This window comes from Callorhinus ursinus, unplaced genomic scaffold, assembly GCF_003265705.2.
Source record: "Callorhinus ursinus isolate GAN/ISIS: 27379988/994484 unplaced genomic scaffold, GSC_fseal_2.0 scaffold4, whole genome shotgun sequence".
Lineage (NCBI taxonomy): Eukaryota > Metazoa > Chordata > Mammalia > Carnivora > Otariidae > Callorhinus > Callorhinus ursinus.
Genome location: NW_027397066.1, coordinates 130,053,322 through 130,075,946, shown reverse-complemented (window position 1 = coordinate 130,075,946; position 22,625 = coordinate 130,053,322). Strand labels below are relative to the sequence as shown.

The 22,625-nt window shown below is 39.0% G+C and overlaps 1 protein-coding gene across 1 annotated transcript in view; it reads right to left on the bottom strand.

Moving 5' to 3' along the window:
- The window catches only part of RBM46 (RNA binding motif protein 46), a 216,253-nt gene that overhangs the window by 185,917 nt on the left and 7,711 nt on the right, over nt 1-22,625 (bottom strand). Inside the window, exons 2-4 of the transcript XR_012378051.1 lie at nt 18,684-18,753; nt 13,263-13,351; nt 2,770-2,847 (exon numbers count right to left, since the gene is read on the bottom strand). The gene's annotated coding sequence lies outside the window, so the exon portion shown is untranslated. The remainder of the gene's footprint in view (nt 1-2,769; nt 2,848-13,262; nt 13,352-18,683; nt 18,754-22,625) is intronic.

The following is a 22,625-nucleotide window of genomic DNA, read 5'->3' as shown; positions in this document are numbered from 1 at the left end:
GGTTCTCCTCCCACTCCAAGCCACCTCATCCTTTTTATTTTATTTTTTTTAAGATTTCATTTATTTATTTGACAGAGAGGGACACAGCGCGAGAGGGAACACAAAGAGGGGGAGCGGGAGAGGGAGAAGCAGGCTTCCTGCGGAGCAGGCAGCCCAACGCAGGGCTCGATCCCACGACCCAGGGATCACGACCTGAGCCAAAGGCAGACGCTTAATGACCAAGCCACCCAGGCGTCCCAAGCCACCTCATCCTTTACCAAGACTTCAACTATCACCTCTCGCAGATTGTCAAGAAAAACTTTATGTCTTTCCCTCACATACCCCCAAGCTGTTTTCAGCTGCCGATATGTTCCATGCATACAAAAACCTAAATGAAATCCTACCTCTGCCTCTGTTACTATCATTATTACTATTATTACTACCACGACCATCACTGCTACTGCTGCCTCACCACTATTAATACTACCATTATTACTGTGTCTCCTGAGTACCATTCACTTATGCGTTCACTATGTGTCAGGCGCTGGATTCAGCCCTCACCAATAGCAACCTATTTATAGTAATCTTTGCAACAACACTATGAGTGGGTACCATTATCCTTATTTTATACTCAAGGAACTCAGTAAGACTCAGGACTACATCACTGTAACAGAGAGGTGCAACACATGTTCAGATTAAATCAAAGCATGCTTCTACTCTTGTGTTAACACAATTTATCTTTCACTAGTCTCCAAATATTTGATGAACACTGAAATGTAAAACAATAAGATAATGAACATCTTATTGAAAAATTACTGTGTATTTTTGGTACTGTCCTAATGCTTTATTCACTCCCCTTCTGTAGTAACCCAATGAGAGTAGATATTACCATTTTTCCTACTCTACAGATGGGTGCAATTGAGGAACATAAAGGTTGAGTGAACTTGTCTCATCTCACAGAGCTGGTAAGTGGTAGAACCAGGATTCCAGGCAATATCTCGAGAGTTTGTGCTTTTTAATTGCTATTCTGGGCCAAGTGATACATCCAATAAATTTGTCCAAATGCAAAGATCCATGCCCTCAAAGAGTTTACAATCTTGTTGAAGAGGTAAGAAGAGCAAGATGATAAAATCTAGGAGGTCAGATTTCTGGCCCGTCAACTATCTGTTTCACAGCTGCAAAGCTGTTACACTGGAAACAAGAGGCAAGGAAACCAACTACAAGACTTCAGAATCCTGATAAGATTCGATAAAAGCCCTCAGAATCTGGATAAGAAAACTGGCAAATTTGGATGAATATAAAATGAAGCAAATGAAGGATATTATGGAGTGAAAACTGACCTTACTGGTGATTGATGAGGTAAGTGAGATGTGGAAGAGGACCAAGGTCACCAGAGGCTAGGTCAGTGGCAGACTGACCATATCACCACCAAAAAGGTACACACCTTAAATAGAGGCTGATGAATTTGAGGTAAGAGTAAAATTATAAATAAAAACAAATCTATTTGGATAAGTCATCTGCTCCCAGGTAAGGGTAACCACTGCAAAAGCAGATGATCATTCTGAGAGATAAAATACAGAGATCTAAGAGCAAAGGGCTGAGGACACATTTCCCATTGGTGCTATAACCCTCACGTACTTATGGCTCCCTACTTGTCTGGTACCATACAACAGCCAAGGAGGAGAAGGAAGAGTTAGAAAGAAGAGTGTGTGGCACCTGCCTGGCTCTGGACAAGGATCAGAAAAAGAATGGGAAACAAGACTGGAAAGACCACTGTCTAGATTGAGAGGGGTCTAGAATATCATCTATAGATTCCTAATTTACACTGGAGGCAAAGCCTATGTACTGTAAGCGTCATACGGGTAGAGCTGGCTCATGCTGGAGGAGCTTCTTGGAGTCAGGACCAAGAACCGTCTCCCACCAGAGCCCTGGATGGAATGGGGTCCCTGTACTTCAACGTTCCATTACATTTAGTATATTTAGTTCTTAAAGAGAAAGACTATTTCTATTTTAGGTACTATATCATTTTCCTAGGACTGTCATAACAACGTACCAAAATATGGGTGTTTTAAAGCAATAGAAATTTATTATCTCAGTTCTGGAGGCTAGAAGTTTGAAATCAAGGTGTGGACAAGCAGGGCCATGTTCTCTTTGAGCTCTGGGGGAGGATCCTTCCTTTCCTTTCCTAGCTTCTGGTGCTTTGCCAGCAACATTTGGTGGTCCTTGGTTTATAGATGCGTCACTCCAATCCTGTCTCCATGTGCTATTCTCTCTGTGTGTCTTCACATTGTCTTCCTTCTGTGTGTGTCTTTCTCTATGTCCAAATTTCTACTTTTTATAGGCACACCAATCCTACTGGATTAGGGCCCACTCTAATGATCTCATTTTGACTTGATTATCTCTGTAGAGACCCTATTTCCAAATAAGGTAACATTCTAAGGTCCTGAGGGTTAGAATTTGAACATACCTTTGGAGGACACAATTCACCTCATAACAGGTACAAAGGTCAGCTTAATAATAAACTAGAGACCATGAAAATAGGAATATTAAATATTGTATCTTAGGGAAGTATGATTTTTAAGGTGCCAAAAAGAATTCTCCTGAAACTTAGCTCTGGATCCTAATAAGATAATGATGACTAAGATATAAAGTTTGTGTTTCACAATACAAAAACAAATGAAGAAACAATACAAATTTTAAAAAGGACAATAATGAAATACAGTTTAATAAACACATAATAAAATTTCTAAAACATAGATACTATATGCCATGCTATATAAACTTTCCTACCTGTCTGGCATCAAATACCAATCTATGAATTTTCCATCAATACTCTGAGTACCACATTCAGTGAGGTGACCTGCAAGGCTGCAAAACAAACAAAAATGACAATATGGTAACCAAAATTTTCAATACCCACCCAAATATAAAATCAAACTTTATTTCTCAGAAGTACTGTCATTAAAGTGGGGAAAAAAACTGGGTGACTTTACGTGGGTGCCATTTTGTTTTTGTTTTAATAAAGTAACCCAATGATGCAGAAAAGCTAGTTTGGAATAACAGAAAAAATACTGGTCTAAGAATCTTGGGAACATAGGCCAAATGATAAACTTGAAGCAAAATGGGGCTAATGCATTAGCCAGTGTGGTTGTGAGAACTGACTGAGATAAAAATATGTGAAAGCACCATGAAAATTGCAGAGTGCTTCAAAATGTAGGTTATTATCAGACTGGAAGTGTGACATGAATTTGTCATTATGTTATTTATAGAATAGGAGAGAAAATTTATAAAATATGACCATCCTATTTGATAAGTTAATGGACTAAAAGTTATCAATAAATCTATTATTAAAAAACCCACTCTTCAAAAATCTAGATCTGAAGCTCTTTATAGAGCTAAGAGCTGTAATCAGCATGGGAAAATAAAATACTTTGAGTTTCAGTTGTTTGGCTTATGTGAATCCAGCTTGTGTGACTACTTAACTCACTCTGTAACTCTGGGCAAGTTATGTAACCCTGTTGTATATCAATTTCCTCATCTCTCAAATGGGGACAACAACCTCTGCCTAATAAATGAATTGTGAGAATAAAAAATAATTTTATGAGGTGCCTATCACATAGTAGGCATTCAATAAATGATGGTTACTTTGTTTCATAAAAAGGCTTGAATCTTTGTCTAAGACATATTTCTTTAGCTTTAAAACTCGGCAGTATTAAAGAAATTCAATTATGTTCAGTTTAAAATGTATTGAAGATGACCTACCAGACACATACATCTTAATTTCTGAAAAGCTTAAGTAAATTTCACTATCATGTTGTTAAAGAGTAAAATTACTACTAGTATTATTATTAGACTTAGCTTCCAGGTGCTAATAAATCAAAGCCATTGCTTTTCCAACCAAACTCTGAGAAAAATCCCCACAAAAATCAATTACTTATTTTATAATGCATCCATTATAGGTAGAATCTTCACATAGTATCTGTTTGAGATAAAGTAATTAATTCCCTACTTAATCTAAAGTACCAGTCAAGACTACTGCATAGATTCAAATACAAAATTATACAAAGAAACTAACAAAAACCTCTCATAAAAACTTGGAAGTAGAAATTCTGCTGTGGACAAGATGGAATAACCTGGACCCAATTTACACTACTGACTGAAACAACCAAAAAAACAGACAAAATATATGAAACAATAGTGTTCAAGACACTGGACATCAGGCAATGAAGAATAGTGTCCCTATGAGATGTAAAACAAATAGATGAGCCTATGACTGAGTTTCTAGGCTACACACTGGGACAGGGAATTCCAGGGGGCCTGGCAGATTCCCGGAGTTGAGAACCTGAGAGTCCAGGGAGACTGAGCTGACTAGAGTTCACAGGGCAGGTGAGCACAGAGGGAAAAAGCTGTACAGACAGAGAACTCTAGACCTCGGCATAGGGCCTCTCTTGAGCACTCAGCTGAGAACCAGCCATAAGGATCTGAAGAGGCTACCTAGTCTGGCAATAGTGACGATTCTCACCAGCAGCCTGGAAAAGTCTCAAAAGTGTTCAGAAAAGACTTGCCTCAATAGTGGGAAATAATTAGTTCTAGACTAGATGCCGCTCTGGTCCTGTTTAACAAATCTTAAAAGCAAGACCAAAAAGGATCATACAATTTCAAAGTAACTTATCACATTCCAAGATAATAAAAATATTTACAGGAATACAAAAATATCCAGCAACCAGCAAGGTAAATTTACAATGTCTAATATACAATCCAAAATTACCAGGCATGCAAAAAATCAGAAGAAGATGACCCAAATTGAGAGAAAAATCTGTCAATTAAAACACACCTACATCAGACGCAGATGTTAAAATTAACAAAGACCATTAAAACCATTGCTGTAACTGTATTCCATGTGTTGAAAAACACAAAAAACAGATCTCAAACCCAAACACAAAAATGATCTGAATTTGCACTTCTAAAGAAAACTACAAGCCTGAGATGAATAAAATACTGCTTGTGATACTGGCAGCATAAACAATGCAGAAGAAAAGATTAGTTAACCTTAAGAGCTAGCAATAGAAACTATCCAAAATAAGAGAAAGAAGAATTTTAAAAATGAAGAAAGCATCAGCGAGCTTCTGGAAAACTAAATGACATAATGTATGTATAATTGGAGTCCCAGTGAATGGAGAGGGTCATGGAAAGTATTTGAAGAAATAAGGGCTAAAATATTTTCAAATGTGACAAGACTATATATTCACAGCTGCAAGAAGATCACAAACACCAAGTACAAGGAACATGAAAAAAAGGCACATCATAATACAATTGCTCAAAACCAATGGTAAAAAGAAAGTCTTAAAAGCAGACAAGGGGGGCTGCCTGGGTGGCTCAGTTGGTTAAGCATCTGCCTTTGGATTGGGTCATGATCTCAGGGTCCTGAGATCGAGCCTGGCATCAGGCTCCCTGCTCAGCGGGGAGTCTGCTTCCCCCTTCCCTCTGCCCCCCACCCCCTGCTTGTGCTTGCTCTCTCTCTCTCTCTCTCTCTCTCTCTCAAAAGAAATAAAATCTTAAAAAAAAAAAAGCAGACAAGAAAACATGTCATCTGTAAAGAGACAAAGATAAGGAAAACAGCAGATTTCTCATCAGAAGGAATAGTGAGAAGGCAGTAGAACAACAACTTTAAAGTACTGAAAGAAAAATAACCTGTCAACCTAGAATTCTATACTCAGGGAAAATACCTTTCAAAAACAATGGTGAAATAAAGATTTGTCCAGACATAAAGAAGTGAAAGAATTCACCACCAGTAGACCTGTATTATAACGCTCTAAATGTTAAAGAAGTCCCTTGGGCAAAAGGAAACAGTGGAAACACTGATATACGGAAAAGACTAAAGAGCACCAGAAATATAACTACATGGGTAAATATACAAGATTTTTTTAACATTCAAAGCACTTTAAAAAGTAATTTATTATTATAATACCAATAAAATATAAACAATAAATAACAACATAAAACTAAATAATAATGATGTATTGTTGAGTTTATAACATATATAGAAGTAAAATGTAAAAAAAAAGGCACAAAAGATAGTAGGGGAGAAATGGAAGTAATGACTGTAAATTTCTTATACTATATGTGATGTAGTATAGTCTCACTTGAAAGTAGACTGCTAAGTTTTGTTTTGTTTTTTAAGATTTAATTTATTTATTTGAGAGAGAGAGAGAGCACAAGCAGGGGCAGCTTCAGAGGGAGAGGGAGAAGCAGGCTCCCTGCTGAGCAGGAGAGTCCAATGTGGGGCTCAATCCCAGGACCCTGGGATCATAATCTGAGCCAAAGGCAGCCGCTTAACCCACTGAGCCACCCAGGTGTCCCTAGACTGTAAGTTAAACACATATAAAAGTGCTAAAGCCACCACTAAGATAAAAAAACAAACAACAGAAAAAAAAGAGTTATAGCTAATAAACCAAAAATTGAGATATAATGGAATCATTAAAAAAAGAAAAACCTTAATTTCAAGTAAGGCAGAAAAAGAGAAAAAGGGGAACAAAGATTTAGATGAGACAAATAGGAAACAAATAGCAAGATGACAGAGTTAAACCTAACTACATCAATAATCATATTAAAGTAAATGGTCTAAATATCTCAACTAAAAGGCAGAGATTATCATATTATATAAAAGAGGAAGACTCAAAAGAAAGTTGGCATGGCTACTTCAGCATCAGATAGTCAATTTCAGAGCAAAGACTACCACCAGGAATAAAAAAAGGTCATTTCATAATGATAAAGAAGTCATTTCATCAGAAAGTCATAATAATTATATAAGTGTAACTGTCATTAACAGAAGCTCACTAGAGCACTAATTATGAAGGAGGGGAGGTAACACCCCCTAGGTGCATTCAGAATGGCTGGAATAGGAAGAAGCAGGAGTAAATAGTAGAGTATACTGTATAAAAGTTCCCTGCCCCTAAGATTTTTCTGGTGCAGGGAAGAGGAGAAATGGACTACTGAGGATGCCTAATTTAAAATATAAAACTTAAAATTTCTGTTAGACACAAGATCAGAAAATAAACTCAGCTCTGCAAAGTGTATTTCACTCTCTTATTGCACACACAATAAGACACACACATGTATTTAGAAAATTAGTTTACATTAAAAAACACAAGACAGGATTTTTCAGAACCCAAATATTATATATGTTCATAATATTTATAAGCATTTATATATATGTATATGTATATGTGTTTGTGTGTGTGTATACACCGGATTCAATAATTTGACTTTTGTTTTTTTAAAAAGGAAATCACCTGTCAAGCTCTGCGGTTATGAAAGAATATATAATATTTGTGTTCTTAAATAAAAATCCTGTCTTGTGTTTTTTAACGTAACCCAATTTTTCAAATGTCAAACTAAACCTAAATATTTCTCCAGTTATAATTCACCAACAAAATAGGTCAACAGAGAAAAAACTTCTCATTAACATAGCACAATTCAGTAGAAATGTATTAGTGCCACCCTGTGGCAAACTTCACACTTCATAAAATTTTGTACAACTGAAGAGCCTCCATTTATTGGCTTTAGCTGTCTTGGTTTAAAAAAACAATCCAATTTCTGCCATTCTAACCGGTGTAAGGTGGTATCTCAGTGTGGTTTTGATTTGATTTTCCCTGATGGCTAATGATGTTGAACATTTTTTCATGTGTCTGTTAGCCATTTGTATGTCTTCTTTGGAGAAGTGTCTGTTCATGTCTTCTGCCCTGAAGAGGTTGTGGAGAAAGGGGAACCCTCTTACACTGTTGGTGGGAATGCAAGTTGGTACAGCCACTTTGGAAAACAGTGTGGAGGCTCCTCAAGAAGTTGAAAAATAGAGCTACCTTATGACCCAGAAATTGCACTATTGGGTATTTACCCCAAGGATAGAGATGTAGTGAAAAGAAGGGGCACATGCACCCCAATTCATAGCAGCCAATGTCCACAATAGCCAAACTGTGGAAAGAGTCGAGATGCCTTTCAACAGACGAATGGATAAAGAAGATGTGGTCCATATATACAATGGAATATTACTCAGCCATCAGAAAGGATGAATACCCAACTTTTACGTCAACATGGATGGGACTGGAGGAGATTATGCTAAGTGAAGTAAGTCAAGCAGAGAAAGTCAATTATCATAGGGGTTTCACTTATTTGTGGAACATAAGGAATAGCGTGGAGGACATTAGGAGAAGGAAGGGAAAAATGAAGGGAGAGAAATCAGAGGGGGAGATGAACCATGAGAGACTATGGACTCTGGGAAACAAACTGAGGGTTCTAGAGGGGAGGGGGCGGGGGGGTGGGTTAGCCTGGTGATGGGTATTAAGGAGGGCACATGCTGCATGGAGCACTGGGTGTCATATGCGAACAAGGACTCATGGAACACTACATCAAAAACTAACGATATACTATATGGTGACTAACATAGCATAATAAAATAAATAAATAAATAAATAAAATAAAAAAACAATTCACAGTTTTTAACCTACAAATATTCTTCTGAATCCCTTATTATAATAGTACTTCTCTGAAAATAATTTTAGTGTCTTTTGTATTTAGGGTCCCCAATAACTGCACATGGCAGGTGCTCCATAAATGATACTCTAATGAGCTGAATGTGCTTATGATTCATTAATACTTAAAACTAGAAGAATTTATCTTAAAGACGTAACGAAGAAAATGAACAAAGGTTTAGCTATAAGGATACCCACTGCAGCTTATTTAACATAGTAAAAAAAGGGGGGGCACCTGGGCGGCATAGTTGGTTAAGCAACCAGCTCTTGGTTTTGATTCAGGTCATGATCTCAGGGTCGTGGGATCAAGCCCCATGTGAGGCTCTGAGCTCAGTGCGGAGTCTGCTTGGGACTCTCCCTCCCTCTCCCTCTGCCTCTCCCCCCCCCGCTTGCTCTCTCTCTCTCTCTCTCAAATAAATAAATAAATCTTTAAAAACTAAAATACTAAATAAATAAAAAATTAAACAGTAAAAATATTGGAGCCAAAATATATATCAATTGTAAGTTGGTTTGTACCATATACTAGTATGTCACTGAAAATGATATGGTGACAGACATTTAATGACATCATTGTTCAAAGTACATTGTTTATAAAATCAGACATTCATAGTATAATCTCATTCTCATTTGTGATATATATATATTAAAGTTTTTATGTTTATAATCCATACTGTTGTGGTTACCACAGAAGGCATGATGGACAATGCTGACCCTACCATCTGATTTTGGCTCAGATGTAGAGATTGATTTTGATGCCACACACACACCAAGAGCATATGAAAAGGTTTATTGCTCACATAATGAGGCATTCTGGAAGAGCAGGGAAGGTTCTCAATGAGGACCAAAAATGGCTTGAGAGAGTGGAGAAAGGAGACTGGCTTGGATTTTATTACAATTAAGGGGCAGGGCTGGGGTGAGGGTTTCCATATGTGGACCAGAGCTTATGTGTTTTGAACTTCTTGCTGTAGCTAAAGGAGGGAGCAACAGGTCTTTCTTGTCAGCTTGTCCAGATGCAAAGGGGAATGGTCTCTCTCTCTCTCTTTTTTCTTAAGATTTCTTTATTTATTTGAGAGAAAGAGAGGGGGGAGGAGGGGGAGGGGCAGAGGGAGAGAATCTCCTCCAGACTCCCCACTGAGCTCAGGGCCTGACGTGAGGCTCGACCTCACAACCCATGAGATCATAACCTGAGCGGAAATCAAGAGTCACATGCTCCACGGACTGAGCCACTCAGGTGCCCAGAGATTGGTCTCTTTACAACTTACATTGATCATGTCATTTCCTTTCTTTTACCTTGCTTTAGTTTTTTTTATTTGTGGTCAGGTAAAGTATAAAATCCTAACCATGACCTTCAGGGTCCTCTGCCCTCTCGCTCCTGCCTACTTCTCCAAGGTTCACCCTTCACCAACCTGCAACTTTTTCTCCACCCCCACCATTTGGGACTTCTCGGTTCCTGCATTCCTTCAGGAATATGCCTTCAGGCCCAGGAATGTGCGCTGTAGTTTCTTCTACTTGGAACCTTTGCTTTTTTCCAGAACACAAATTATATTAACCCTGAACATCTCAACTTTAAATGTCACTGCCTCTGGAGGACCTTCATTGTCCCCTTCAGCACAGGTGAGGGCCCCCAGCTATAAATCTCCTAGGCTCCCTGAATATTCCCTTTCCTAATATTCATCATATCTCAATTAACATGTTTGTTGGGGCCTTCCAGACATTGTACCAAGTGTTTCCCCTGTATTCTCTTATTTAAACCTCATAATAACCTATGTGGATACAAAGAAGAAAAAGCAGATGCTCAGAGATCGTGTAACCTCCCAAAGTCACACAAGCAGTAAGGAATAATGATAAATACTGGAAATTTCTTGAGTACCCATAGGATACAATTTGCTCAAAATACTAGCCAACGAAGATTACAAAGGTCATCACTTCATGACTGGGAGGAAGAAAAGAAGAAAATATAGGTCAATTTCAGTAAGAGGTAGGCTGTAAGAGATAAACTGATTTGAAAAGGAAGGGAAGGCCAAGTCGGCTGGGAAGAAGCGCTAAGCCCCAAAGGGAACATGGATTTGAAGATCAGTATGAAGGGATCTGGCTTTAGAAGCAGCCTCTCATGGCAGAGTACTCTCTCTCTCTCAAATTAAATAAATAAATAAGTAAATAATCTTAAAAAAAATAATGTGGGTAAAAACACTCTACTAAATACAGCCCTTACTTTTTTTTTTTTTTCCTTAATCACCTTTCCTTATAGGTCTGTTCATCAAGTATTTGGTCAGCATTACCCTCATTCTATAATGCTGGTTTATCTGGGCACCCAATTCTAGAGTGACACTCATTTACCTGATGGATGCTATCTCACAATCTTCTGGCATCCAGTTTTACTACTGAGAGGTTTGCTATCAGTCTAATTGTGGACTTGATGTGTTGTCTTTTCCCTTACATGCTCTTATGACTTTAGTTTTGGGTTTTTAGACAGTTGCACTGTGATATATCTGGTATGGATTTCTTTTTGTTTAATCTGTTTGGGAGTGATCGATTCTCCTCAATTCTGTGGATATATATGCTTCATCAACCTTGAAAAATGCTCTTTAGGGGCACCTGGGTGGCTCAGTCGGTAAGCGTCTGCCTTCGGCTCAGGTCATGATCCCAGGGTCCTGGGATCGAGCCCCGCATCGGGCTCCCTGCTCGGCGGGAAGCCTGCTTCTCCCTCTCCCACTCCCCTTGCTTGTGTTCCCTCTCTCGCTGTCTTTCTCTCTGTCAAATAAATAAATAAAATCTTTAAAAAAAAAAAAGAAAAATGCTCTTTGGACATGACTTCTCCCCCCATTCTTTATATTCTCTTCTTCTAGAGCTCTTAACTGGATAGAATGTTAGACCTTATGATTCTATCCACATATTTCTGACTTCTCTCTAACTTTCCATCTCTTTTCCCTGGGCTGCATTCTAGATCATTTTCTCAGATCCATTTTCCAGTTCTTTAATCTTCCATTAATTGTATCTAATCTGCTGTTTAATCAATCCACTGAGTTTTTACTTCAATGATTACATGCTTAATTAATAGAAGTTCATTTGGTTTTTACTCAAATCCATCTAGACCTCTGGATGTTTCTTGTTCTTAACTCAGGTTTTTATTCCATCTTTATTTCTTTAAACATCTTTAACATATTTATTGTCTTCTGCATCAAATCATTCCAATTTATGATTTCCATGGACATTTACATATGTTTTGCAATTCTGGACTCCTTTTAGGTTTGATGAGGCTTTATCTGTGGAGCAGCCTCTTCTAAGGAAACATTCTGGATTTGCATTTGCTTCTTTCAGAGGTCCTGGTGATACTAGCAACCATGAATGCCTATAAGTAAATTACCAAATAAATTACTTGGACTGTAGTTTTCCCAAACCATAGAAGTAGTATACATTTGAACACCGACCTGTGTGAAAGCAGGTCTATGATCAGAGATTCTCAGGGCAGAGGCTGTTCCCCACAATGAACCCCAGGCCGAGACAGATAGGTTTCCTTGTGATCCTTCCTTCCTTAAAAAAAAAAATTAAAGTCTCTGTTTTTGAGAACCAACATGTCCACTTATTTCCGATACCATTTTATTTGTCAGCTCACCACTGTTGTTTCGAAGGAGCTCCTATATGTAAAATGAAGTTAACTGTTGCTCTCAAAAACACCTGCTTCTCTGCTCTCAGCTCAACCCTAATCCTGCCGGATTGCATTTCCACAGCTGCTCTTGATGTCATATCTCCACGATCCAACCATTAGATCGTGGAGATATAACATCTTTCATTAGACTCAGCATGTACTGTGCTTGTACCGATGAGGTACAAGTATGCTATGACCAGGAGCCAGGGACAGAGGTGGAAGGAGCATATCTTGTTATGTCACCTAGCAGGAAACCAAGTGCCCCAGGAATGAACTAAGTGCTTGTGAATTCAGAGGAGGTGCAAGAGGAAGAATTTCCACTAGATGTTGTAACATCTGTGGTTAAGCAGAGAGAGAAATAGGTAGGGTATGTGTGTTAGGTTAAAATGAATGGCACTGAAAAAAAGTGTTTGTTACTCCAAAATCTACTCTCGGCTTTTCCATCTAACTCACTACAGTCAGTTGTTTCGATCAGGATCCATTTATTGCAAGCCTTCTTGGGGCCTGTGATAGACAGACATGAGGCATTCGCAGGTAAAAAGTAGAATCCCCAGCTCACAAAGAGCTCATGGTGCAGGGAGAGGCAGACAGAGGATTGCAGCACATCTCCCTTCTTAGCCACATGATCATTTCCTCCAGGGCCGGCCCAGATGTTTACTCACCTGTGTGTCCCCAGCCCACAGCACACACCTGTACCTTGCTCAGTAAAGCAACGGAAGTATGAAGTACATGGAACCTTCAAACATCTTACGACCAACAATCTTTAACTGCCAAGGGTTAAAGTTGAATTCCTTTTTCTGTCCTGCTATTGGTTTAGATATACCAAAGGGACACCACTGTAGCAGCTGATGGTTGTCAGAGAATTTCTGCTTCCTTTACTCTAGGCCCTGGAGATTAAAAACTATGGTGGTTCTTGAGAAAGTCCTTTTGCTACTCCTAAGAGTTTCTGCTGTTACTGGGCACTTGGAAGAATGATCAACACTTTGAAACCACAGAAAATAATCAACACTTTGAAACCACATGTGTCCAACTACATGCCAAAGAAAGGCAAGATGGAAGGGAGAGAGGGAGGGAGGGAAGAATAAAGAACATACAAGAAAAGACCTTACCAAAGGTACACATTCATGCTTTTAATGGTGTCTGGACAATTCTTCCCAACCTCCATATCTGTGATAGCAGATCCTTGCAGAGTCTCCTTCTATGAATATTTTGAAAGAAAATATTTTAAACTTTTATTCATGAAGAGTTTACTTTTGATTACACATGCTAAAACAAGAAACACATGATTGATATATGAGTAGAATCCTATACATTTCACTATTGGAATAAAGAAATTAATATGCATTGAAAAAGGTGTTCTGTTTCAGGCACTTTTCACACAATGTTTCATTTAGTTTTCCAAACAACCCTGTAAGGCAGGTATTATAACACCCATTTTATAGACAAGGAACCTGAACCAAAGAAAGGCTGAGGGAAGCCTAGAAGTGAAATGTGTGGGCTTTTGAACCTAGACAAACCACTTGGCTTCTCTGAGTTTCTTCATCTTTAAAACAGGACACTGACAGTATCTATCTCATAGGATTGTTGCAAATACATAATCTCTTCTTGTTCTTGCAAGTGATTTACCAAATTTGAAAGGTCCTCGAGCAATTTATTTCCAGTAAAGAGTCATGCTTCCCATCACATCAAAGTTAAGAACAAAAGTTACCAGTAGGGACACCTGGGCAGCTCAGCCGGTTAAGCGTCTGCCTTCAGCTCAAGTCATAATCCCAGGGTCCTGGGATCGAGTGAGGTCCTGGGATGGTGTCCCACATCAGGTTCCCTGCTCAGCAGGAAGTCTACTTCTCCCTCTGCTTCCCTCCCCGCCACGTGTGCTCTCTCTCTTCGCTCACTCTCTTTCTCTCAAATAAACAAAAATGTTTAAAAATAAATAAATAAAAGTTGCCAGTACATTTTCCTGAAAGACATGAGTTTTGTTTTGTTTGTCTCCCTGCATGATCATGAGGTTTTGTGTTCAGGGACTCCTGATGCAGGCATGTTCTCCCCGGCTAAGCACCAAAGCACTGGAGAGAACGTGGTTACAGGGTGATCTCTTATGCCCTCCCAAAAAAGGAGGTCAGGCTCGAGTTGTGGAAAATAGGACAAAGCACCTGACATTGTGTGAACTCCCACAGTACCAGCTGAAGCTGCTTAGATACGGTTACTCATAAAAAGAGCACATCATCAGCTTGCAGAGGCTCTAAAGCTACTGAGGACACTTTTCATTAATCTGAAGGCTGTCCATGGCACGCAGCGGCGCCAAAGCCAAAAAGCAACTTCGCCAATATGAAATTTGGTGTTACACTATGGTATATGTAATCTAAAATGTATTTGTAATATATAACACATAAGAACAGGTTACGTGTTATGACAAGCATGTTTTATATTGTGTTCTGTTACTATTCCAACAGGGAGCAGGCAGGGTTTAGGCTGTAAAGGCCCAACTTTGATATTCCCAGGCTGGGACGTGCTCCTCAAGGTATTATGGTTTCCATACTTGTTTTCTAATAAACAAATTAAACAAATTAAAATCTCCCTAGGGCTGTTTTCCTTTCCATAAGAGAAAAACAGGTCTACAGTGGAACTCTCTTGGGTAAGAGTTAGCATGTTTGGGGGCGCCTGGGTGGCTTGTTTGGTTAAACATCTGCCTTTGGCTCAGGTCATGATCCCAGGGTCCTGGGATGGAGCCCCGCATGGGGAATCCTTGCTCAGCAGGGAGTCTGCTTCTCCCTCTCCCTCTGCCCCTCCACCCACTTGGGCTTGCATTCTCTCTCTCTCAAATAAATAAGTAAAATCTTAAAAAAAAAAAAAAAAAGAGCATGTTTGTCACCACACGGGGACTGTTGAGGCTGAAGTCTGCCCCATGCTAATGTTATATCATATTTAGAATGTATCAACAGATAATTATGGCAGCAAATCACTCATAGCGGTTACTTTTTTTCAGTAGTGTAAAAATAAGAACCTCTTCTTTAGAAGGATACAGACGAATAAAAATACACTGCACGGAAATAAGAGCCCTGAAAGGTTATCTCCACAGTAGCCGTTACCAATCATAACTCTGAGCCCGTGCTGACAGCACATTTAGTAGGCCCACATGAGAGATGCGAACGGCTCGAGGAAGATAAAGTTAATTAGCAGATCTGTACTGTTTACACTTAAACAGTCAATTGATTTTTTGTGTGTTCCTGACAGCCAGTATTGATATTACAAATATCCAAGGACCTGCAAAAGTGTTTGTATTTCAAAAGTGGGATTGAACGTCTTTCACATTTCACAGGGAGCCAAACTCAGATGGTGCAAAGGAAACAGCGCCAATGAAAAGCACGATGTTTGCCTGAAACGTGGAGATTTTCGAACTGAAGTGTTCATAAAATAATTTACTCATTTCACTTCCCTTCCTGTTGTGACACAGAATGTATCACCTGCAGCGAAATCCATCAGCTGGAACCAAAATGAGGGTAAGAGTAGAAAGGTAAGGACTTGTACTAAAGAACTTCATGTTTGTAAGAAGCACAATTTCAATGTAAACCTCCATGTCCAAAGCAGGGTCCAAAGTCATTTTAAACGCTGCCTTGATTCATTAGTCAATAGATCTTTAATACCACACACATAAAGTAGTTTAAAACATAAATAACTAATCGAGGCAGCTGACAGAGCAGATTTATACCGAACACAGATCAGAAAGGGATTTCTAGTGCTCAGTCCTAAGAGTTATACCAAAATCTAATTAGACCAAATTAAACCGCCTTAACTGTTTATCACATGATACGCGGGCTTCTTGCTTAGGAACAGATCGCGTAAATGTCAATAACCTCCCATTATGTCATCTCCAGTGACAGCTGCTCTTTTCAAATCAACGCCAGTCTCCCTGGCTATCTTGTCAAGGGCAGCAACACACTCCGGAGGATGGCGCCCCCAGCAGGGCTGACCATGCGCACGCCTGTCCGAGCCACAAGACACGCCCCGCGGCCATCGCTCCGATTGTTGAGTCCAATCACCAGTTTACATCCAATGATCCCTTTTTTTTTCCCCCTTTTAGAGGGAGGTACACAAAAGGTGCCCGTCAAATGCATGGCTAATAACCGATGTCAACAGAGATTTAACAGTTGGGTCCTAATAAAACTATCTGTGGGCTATTAAAGAAAAGATTAGTTTTACTCTTAAAAATTCGCTGGATTTTCTAAATAATCCTCTAGAGAGGACTGATGTAATCGATTAACTTTCAGAAACTCTAATTAATTCCATCTCTGATGGTGTCTTGAGGAGACAGTCCATGTGGAATGCTAGAGAGTGGAGAAAGCTAGAGATTCCAAATTCTAGAATTCTAGAGTAGACAGGACTCTAGCGATCACCTAATCTGGTGAGTCTTATCTTTTTAAGATATTCTTTGGGGAATCTGAGAAAACTATGGATCCTCTCTTTAGGGGGAAAAAGAACTTTTGCTCATAATTTTAGGGGCATCTCAGGTTCCCTAAAATGCATTCTTGGACACCAGATTAGGAAATCTTGACCTAATCCAACCACTTCATTTACAGAAGAAGTTAGAGTACAGAGAGGCTCAGTGACTCGTCCAGGGTCATGCAGCTTACTAATGACGGAGGCAGGATGAAGACCCTGTTCTTTCCACTTCTTGCCTGCCGGCCGTCATCTGTACTTTCACACTCTACATGGATTTGTGTGTGTGGTTAATGACACAGGTCATCAGACAGCACCTGCAAAGCTCTGCTAAACCACTCCTATTAACTGGCCAAAGAATGATTATTAAGTGTACATAATTAGAATGTATACCCACTAGTCCTCTTTCTAACCAAGCACAATGTTTTTTTCTGTTTTCACTCTCCTCTCCCTTCTCGGGTACATCTGAACTCAGCCCATCCACCTCCCCAACTCCACCAACACTTTCTTAAAAGTCCTCCCTCCCTGGGCTCTGGTGACACTGCACCACCCGGGTTCTTCCCCTTTCCCCTTCCCTTCCCCTCACCCCTCCTCCTTTGCCTCCATCACCCCTTCTCTTTCCTTTTTCCTAACTTAACCCGATTCTCCCTCATATCCATTCCCCCCCTTGTACAGAAATCCTTCCCAGTCATAGCTTCAACTGTTACTTCTATTTTTTTTAAAGATTTTATTTATTTATTTGAGAGAGAGCAGAAGCGAGGGACAGAGGGAGAGGGAGAGGGAGAATCAGACTCCCCACTGAGCAGGGAGCCCGATGACATGGGGCTTGATTCCAAGACTTTGAGATCATGACCTGAGCCAAAGGCAGAGGCTTAAATGGCTGAGCCACCCAGGCGCCCCTCAACTGTTACTTCTATTGAAGGAAACTCCCTCCCCCAAACCTCTCTTTTTCCACCCTCTCATCTAAGAAGCTTTAGTGTCTTGGACCTTGTTTGTCCTGTGATATCTGGCTCTGTCTGCCACCCAGCAAGAGCAGTGCAAACTTTTGTGTGAGTAATTGACATTTCATGATTCCAAAGTGAAAGATAACGTACAAATAACATATTTACCACTAATACCTGTGGTTCATAAGAAGTTTTGATAAGTCTGACACCTTGCTTTCTTTTTGCTTTACTTTCTCTGGGTAACTGATTTTTTAAAAAAGGATACAGCTCCTCCTAGTGGATAATAATATTTTAAAATACAGACCTCCTGGGGCACCTGGGTGGTTCAGTGGGTTAAGTATCTGACTCTTGATATCGGCTCAGGTCTTGATCTCAGGGTCATGAGTTCAAGCCCGTGTTGGCCTCCACACTGGGTGTGGAGCCTACTTAAAAAGAAAAATACAGATCTCCTAACTCTTAATGTATTCTGAAATGCATCAACAATAAAACTAAAGTGTACATAATAACTACATGCAGACTATTAATCATTCAAAGCTCTTCAGGTTAAGATCTTAAACAACAACACTTCTAAGGGACTTAGTCTTTTTAATCAGAGATATATTTTTAATAGTTAAAAGAGAGATATTCAGTAATGTCACTGCAAGTTACCTCAGTATCTAACTGCAAAAGGCTTTCTTGGTTAGCCCAATAAATCACAGCACTATGAAAATGAGGCCAGAGTCTAGGGTTTGGTTCAAGTATGGTCAGCAGCTTATATGGTTCCACAGCTATAAATTTCATCCTGACTCAAGGAAGATATCCTAATATTTGTCCTGTACCACAGAAGACCCAGGGCGGGGAGAGCAAACAACCAGTACAATCTTAACTCTCTGACTGGAAATCTACCCAAATATGGCAGTGGGTTAACAGTGGCTATATTTTAAAATATTCTTTTATGTAATGACAACGGCCTTCTCTCCTCAGAACCACATCAAAGTTACTAATAAAACCCTCTCAAATGTTGAGTTATTTAATTATTTTAGTGACTATATCAAATAGTTATAGCTGTAGATATAAATATATAGATATTTATCTATATCCTCTCATTCTTAACATATGACATGCTGCTGAATATAGGAACTTAAGATGATTTAATGATATTTTTCAAATTACCTTTTTAGTGAATGTCCTTTATATACGGAGCCGTGGCATCTGCATAAAATCAGGAACATAACCCAAGATCCTAAAAATATAACAATAAATGTGTTATCCACTCAAAAACGTATTCAGTTAACTCAAAGGTAACAGTGCAGACAAATCAATCCTTTAGTTACTTGCAAGGTTACATTAATAACAATATTTATGTTGTTTGGGAAGAACCAATGCCATGTGATTTTGAAAATATAATCCATCTATGTAAAGGTCTAACATTCTGTTCCCTAGAAACTGAATTTTCATTATCCCCAAAGTCATAAAATAAGGATCAAATGAAACTTATCACTTCTCTTTGTGATCTCTTAGCAGTTTTAAATCCAAACTTTTATTAAAACCTAAAATTCTCTGAAAAAAGTGGATGGTATTTTGATGGGCATTGCATTGAATGTGTAGATTGCTCTAGGTAGCACTGACATCTTCACAATGTTTATTCTTCCAATCCATGAGCATGGAACGTTTTTCCATTTCTTTGTGTCTTCCTCAATTTCTTTCATGAGTATTTTATAGTTTTCTGAGTACAGATCCTTTGCCTCTTTGGTTAAATTTATTCCTAGGTATCTTATGGTTTTGGGTGCAATTGTAAATGGGATCGACTCCTTAATTTCTCTCTCTTCTGTCTTGTTGTTGGTGTATAGGAATGCCACTGATTTCTGTGCATTGATTTTCTATCCTGCCACTTTACTGAATTCCTGTATGAGTTCTAGCAGTTCTGGGGTGGAGTCTTTTGGGTTTTCCACATAAAGTATCATATCATCTGCAAAGAGTGAGAGTTTGACTTCCTCTTTGCCAATTTGGATGCCTTTGATTTCTTTTTGTTGTCTGATTGCTGTGGCTAGGACTTCTAATACTATGTTGAATAGCAGTGGTGATAGTGGACATCCCTACCGCGTTCCTGACCTTAGGGGGAAAGCTCTCAGCTTTTCCCCATTGAGAATGATATTCGCTGTAGGTTTTTCATAGATGGCTTTTATGATATTGAGGTATGTACCCTCTATCCCTATACTCTGAAGAGTTTTGATCAAGAAAGGATGCTGTACTTTGTCAAATGCTTTTACTGCATCTATTGAGAGGATCATATGATTCTTGTTCTGGAACAAATAATCCTAAAATTTGTATGGAACCAGAAGAGACCCCGAATAGCCAGAGGAATGTTGAAAAAGAAAAGCAAAGCTGGAGGCATCACAATTCCGGACTTCCAGCTCTATTACAAAGCTGTCATCATCAAGACAGTATGGTACTGGCACAAAAACACATAGATCAATGGAACAGAATAAAGAGCCCAGAAATGGACCCTCAACTCTATGGTCAACTAATCTTTGACAAAGCAGGAAAGAATGTCCAGTGGAAAAAAGTCTCTTCCACAAATGGTGTTGGGAAAATTGGACAGCCACATGCAGAAGAATGAAACTGGACCACTTCCTTACACCACACACAAAAATAGACTCAAAATGGTTGAAAGACCTCAATGTGAGACAGGAGTCCATCAAAACACTAAAGGAGAACACAGGCAGCAACCTCTTTGACCTCAGCTGCAGCAACTTCTTCCTAGAAACATCGCCAAAGGCAAGGGAAGCCAGGGCAAAAATGAACTATTGGGATTTCATCAAGATAAAAAGCTTTTGCACAGCAAAAGAAACAGTCCACAAAACCAAAAGACAACCGACAGAATGGGAGAAGATATTTGCAAATGACATATCAGATAAAGGGCTAGTATCCAAAATCTATAAAGAACTTATCAAACTCAATACCCAAAGAACAAAGAATCCAATCAAGAAATGGGCAGAAGACATCAACAGACATTTTTCCAAAGAAGACATCCAAATGGGCAACAGACACATGAAAAAGTGCTCAACGTCACTCAGCATCAGGGAAATCCAAATCAAAACCTCAATGAGATACCACCTCATACCAGTCAGAATGGCTAAAAGTAACAAGTCAGGAAATGACAGATGTTGGCGGGGATGCGGAGAAAGGGGAACCCTCCTACACTGTTGGTGGGAATGCAAGCTGGTGCAACCACTCTGGAAAACAGTACGGAGGTTCCTCAAAAAGCTGAAAATAGAGCTACCATAGGATCCAGCAATTGCACTTCTGGGTATTTACCACAAAGATACAAATGTAGGGATCCGAAGGGGTACGTGCACCCCAATGTTTATAGCAGCAATGTCCACGATAGCCAAACTGTGGAAAGAGCCAAGATGTCCATCGACAGATGAATGGATAAAGAAGATGTGGTATATATATACAATGGAATATTATGTAGCCATCAAAAGGAATGAGATCTTGCCATTTGCAACGACGTGGATGGAACTGGAGGGTGTTATGCTGAGTGAAATAAATCAATCAGAGAAAAACATGTATCATATGACCTCACTGATATGAGGAATTCTTAATCTCATGAAACAAACTGAGGGTTGCTGGAGTGGTGGGGGGTGGGAGGGATGGGGTGGCTGGGTGATAGACATTGGGGAGGGTATGTGCTATGGTGAGCGCTGTGAATTGTGCAAGACTGTTGAATCACAGATCTGTACCTCTGAAACAAATAATGCAATAGATGTTAAGGAAAAAAAAAGAAGAAGATAGCAGGAGGGGAAGAATGAAGGGGAGTAAATCGGAGGGGGATACGAACCATGAGAGATGATGGACTCTGAAAAACAAACTGAGGGTTCTAGAGGGGAGGGGGGTGGGGGATGGGTTGGCCTGGTGATGGGTATTAAAGAGGGCACGTTCTGCGTGGAGCACAGGGTGTTATGCACAAACAATGAATCATGGAACACTACATCAAAAACTAATGATGTAATGTATAGTGATTAACATAACAATAAAAAAATTTAAAGAGTTTAAAAAAAACAAAACCTAAAATTCTCAACACTATCCATGTCCTGAGCATTCATCACTAAAATCCTACAGTAATTCTCAGGGGAAGACAATGGTGTCTCCTTTGCTTGAGAGATTATAAAAATAGACGCAGGTGACCAAAAGGGTAGATTGGAGTAAGTTATCATAGGTGATGAAGTTATTCCAAAGTACCTCATTTGCAGTCAAACTGTAGTTTAAAGCACAAATTAGATACTTAGTTGTGTTCCTATGGGTTTATTTTTTAAATTAATTCTACCAAGTAAAAGCAGCTATTTACATAAGCTAAATATCACAAAGTTGATGACATAGCTTTATTAAGACTTTTACATATTCTCTAACAAGCTAAATAATTTGAATGATTTTCTTGTCTAAATGAAATTTCTGTTGGGATATAGTCCATGCTTGAGGCCAATTTCTAGGCCTTAAATATTAAAATTTAAAAATCGAAGCCACTGGAACTAACAAATATTTTAAAGTTAGGACTAAGATATTTATCATGTACTATCTATGACAGCCTACTGTTAATAAAGCTTTTCATATGTATAATTTTAGTGCTACATAAGATTTTGTTGCTTGGATGTCTCATCACTTATGGAACCATTTCATTATTGTTGGGCATTTAGGCCTTTAGATTTTTGTGTATATTGTTAAGTGAGGCCACATTACCCATCTATGTGAACAAAGCTCTTGCAGAGTTAGCTGTATTTCCTTAAGATATTTCTGCCTTAAGAGTTAGTAACTAACCAAGTGACTTACATTTTCTTCTAATAATGAGAAGGCCTAACACTGTAGAGCTTTATAATAAGTCATTTATGTAAACATTGTCTTGTGTAATTATCCTTTAAAGCATGGCTACGTGGTTATTAAAATGACTATAGATGGTTTTACTTTTGCAGCAGTTAGCAGGCACATAGTTATCTCTGAGAGATAAGCAAAAACCATACAATCCAGCTTCTCTCCATATAGTAGCTGAGGAACTAGAAGTAAAGCACAAAGTGTAATTTACTTTTGTAAAAATTTAATAACTTAATCAAAATTGAA